This window comes from Heloderma suspectum, chromosome 6, assembly GCF_057233095.1.
Source record: "Heloderma suspectum isolate Gila_16-S chromosome 6, 16-S_ref, whole genome shotgun sequence".
NCBI classification, from domain to species: domain Eukaryota; kingdom Metazoa; phylum Chordata; class Lepidosauria; order Squamata; family Helodermatidae; genus Heloderma; species Heloderma suspectum.
The window spans coordinates 96,060,726-96,063,723 of record NC_139463.1 but is presented as its reverse complement, the minus strand read 5'-3'; the positions used below and the strand labels follow the sequence as shown (position 1 = coordinate 96,063,723).

Genomic DNA, 2,998 nt, shown 5'->3' with positions numbered 1-2,998 from the left:
ATCTGTGTGTGTCTATGTGTCACAAGCACTTCAGTGGCTCCCATACATGAGCATTTGGCTGGATGCGTCACAATTCTGAGACCAGCCTAACATGGCCGGCTAGCTGTATTGGGGCACGGCTTCCTGGTGTTGAAGAGGCAGCAGGCAGGCAATAAACCATGGAGGGTTACTGTGATTAACCAAATTAAATGGTAGCCCGCCACAAGTCGTGTATGGCAGCCTGCCAGGGGCTTATGTTGTTGTGCAAGCCCATCGTAATGCTAAGTTGGGGCTGGGGGTGAGAAATGGATTCTAGATTTCATCCAGAATAAATTACAGGATTCTGGAGAGACTACTTGGTATTATTGTTCTAGTTCCAAATGCGCTAGGCAACTGAGGCAATTGCAGCAAATGCAGTAACTTAGTAAAATAAACATACGTTTAAATAAAGTTAATTAAATTAAGGGTAAAGTCTTATTTAAAAACAACAAGCTGTAATACAGCACTTGTATAAACATAATTGTCCCTTTTTAATATGACTGTATGCTGTACTACAGATCAGGCAAATTTTTTGCTTCTATAAAATGGCAGCGTAAGTAGAGGCTCTACTAAGAACAAATAGATAACATGATTAATATATATTAATAGATAGAAGAACTGACTTGGAGATCAGTTCTAAGCACATCTATTTGGAAGTAAGCCTCACCAATTTCAGTGGGACTTATTCCTGAGTAAGACTGTGTAGCATTATAGCCTTGGTTCAGTAATCGGTGTCATAAAATGGCGGTTCCAGTATTTGGTGTCTTCCCTGTTCACTTCAGCTGCAGTCCTACTCTCACTTAACTTGGGCGTCAACCTGACTGGATGCAGTGGGACTGACTTCTGAGTAAAGATGCAGAGGAATGGGCTCTTAATGGCCTTTTGGATGCAATCCTGTACCTGTTTACCTGGGAGTAAGCTCCATTAAACACAGTGGGACTTACTTCTGGGTATGTATGTATATATTTAATTTCTATACCGCTCAATAGCTGAAGCTGTCTTGGGGATTCACAAAGAGGATTGGGCGGTCAGAATTTTTTTTTTTTTGACAGAGCCAAAAGGTTTTCCAAAACAGTTAGTTCACCGCAGTACAATGATTTGTGAATATAAATTTGATTTTCAAAAGCAGGGGAGAAAAGTGGACAGAATGTATCCCTACCACCACCCATAATACGTTTTCTGCCAATGAAATCATGGGTGTTGGTCAAAACTCTGGCCCTCGGGGAACATGAAGAGTATACTAAGCCTGACTGCAACCATTTGCTCGGATGGATCTGTACTCCATATCTCAGCCTTCCCTAATCTGCTGCTCTACAGATATGTTGGACTACAAATCCCAACTGGCTGGTGGATGCTGGGAGTTGTAGTCCAGCACATCTAGAGGGCACCAAGTTGGGGAAGGCTGCCATAGTTACAGTTGCTTTCCTTCTCTGCATTATATCTCTTCCTGCTCCCCCATGCCCTTATTTTGGACTTTTGACTGGATCCATCATGCATTAGCTCATGTTACTTGCCCTGCAACCTCTGAACCTTTTAGCAAAATGCCCCTCTACCTTTCAGCACTGCTTGTAAATATGTATCGGGTGCAGCAGGAGGCGCCCTTGCCACAGCTTCCTTCAAAGTCCCACAAGCTCTAGAATGGACGCCCCCCCTAAATAGTTCTATTCTCCCTCCCATCTCACCCCGTTAAGATTCCACTTGAGTTTGGGAAGTGGGAAAAGGAACTCTGTGCTCCATAACTTACCAGCTGCCTTGCTCCATGCAGTTATCTTAGAACAGGGTTCATGAAGGCTGGGGAATTGTGACCCCGGACACTGGTAGGGGATCCCGGATCAGCCATGTTTCATCAAGGGCCCCTCTGAGCAAAGATTGCTGAGTTGTTCATACCCCCAAACGCCACATATTTCTGCATGGAAAGGAGTTTCTTGAGATTAGAACAAGTGAGAGGCGGAATAGAATTAGGCAATTTCTTTTACGCTCCAGCAACGCTTGCCGGTTGAGAAAGGTGTTCTTTCCTAACACTAGAGGGCACATGCATTAGATTTCCCAGAAGCCTTGTAGCATAAGCGTGCGCTCACTGGCTGTGCAGCCGCCATATTTCCCCTTTCATAACCTGCCCAACGGTGTAACTTCCCCATTCCCGCTTCCCATTCTCCACATGCTTAGGGAGAGGGTAGGGGTCTGGAGTTGGGTTTAATAGCCTACATGCTGGTGACCCCCACCCCCAATTCCTTCTCCCCCACTTAAAAAAAAACATTAGTCTTGGTCTTCAAATAAGGAGAAAGAGACAGAGATGCTAAGAGACTGCCAGAGTTCTTCTCCTGATCCCTCATCTATCCTGAAAACACTGGAGCTCATGACAGAACTCCAGGAATTCTAGATCAGCCTACCTCAACCTGCTGGCTGGGGGATGCTGGGAGTTGTAGTCCGACACATCTGGAGGGCAGCAGCTTGGGGAAGGTTGGTCAAGACCTATGCGCTCACCCAACACACTGGTGTGTGCTACCCTCTCAAAGAAGAGCTCTGGTTCCTAATTTCCATTAGACAAACACTTCCCCTTCCCAATCCTGTGCTCACAGCTGGTGCTAGAAGCCAGGGCTCCTAGTCCCTCTTCCCAACCTCCACTTAAGAGCCCAGATGAGGGACCATGGAAAACTACCTCTTGGTCGCTTGTAATCTATCGGGCCAGCCACGGAGATCAGTCGCCAGCTGAAGTAGAGAGATGGAACTGGGGGTGGTTGGCCCATTTATAGACCCAGCCCGCTTGGCGTCTCCTCCCATTCTTGGAGATAATCACATGACCGCTGCTATCTTCCCCTCCCTACCCCAAACCACAGGAAACGTCAAGAGGCCTCTCTTCTCTTAACTGGGGCAGGAAACTACAGCTACCCCCTGCAAGCTCAGAGTCTTGCAACCCCCCCCACCTGCCTGATGTACCATGCAGCTGTGGTTAAGTCTATTTGTGGGGTGGGGGGTAGCT

At 46.7% G+C, this 2,998-nt stretch overlaps 1 long non-coding RNA gene across 1 annotated transcript; it reads right to left on the bottom strand.

The window, feature by feature from the left end:
• Window positions 1-1,025: 1,025 nt before the first annotated feature.
• On the bottom strand, window positions 1,026-2,740 carry LOC146341931 (uncharacterized). Its single transcript, XR_014783880.1, has 2 exons — window positions 2,678-2,740; window positions 1,026-1,924 (listed from the first exon to the last, which is right to left on the bottom strand). It is a non-coding gene; the product is annotated as an uncharacterized LOC146341931 (long non-coding RNA).
• Window positions 2,741-2,998: the final 258 nt, after the last annotated feature.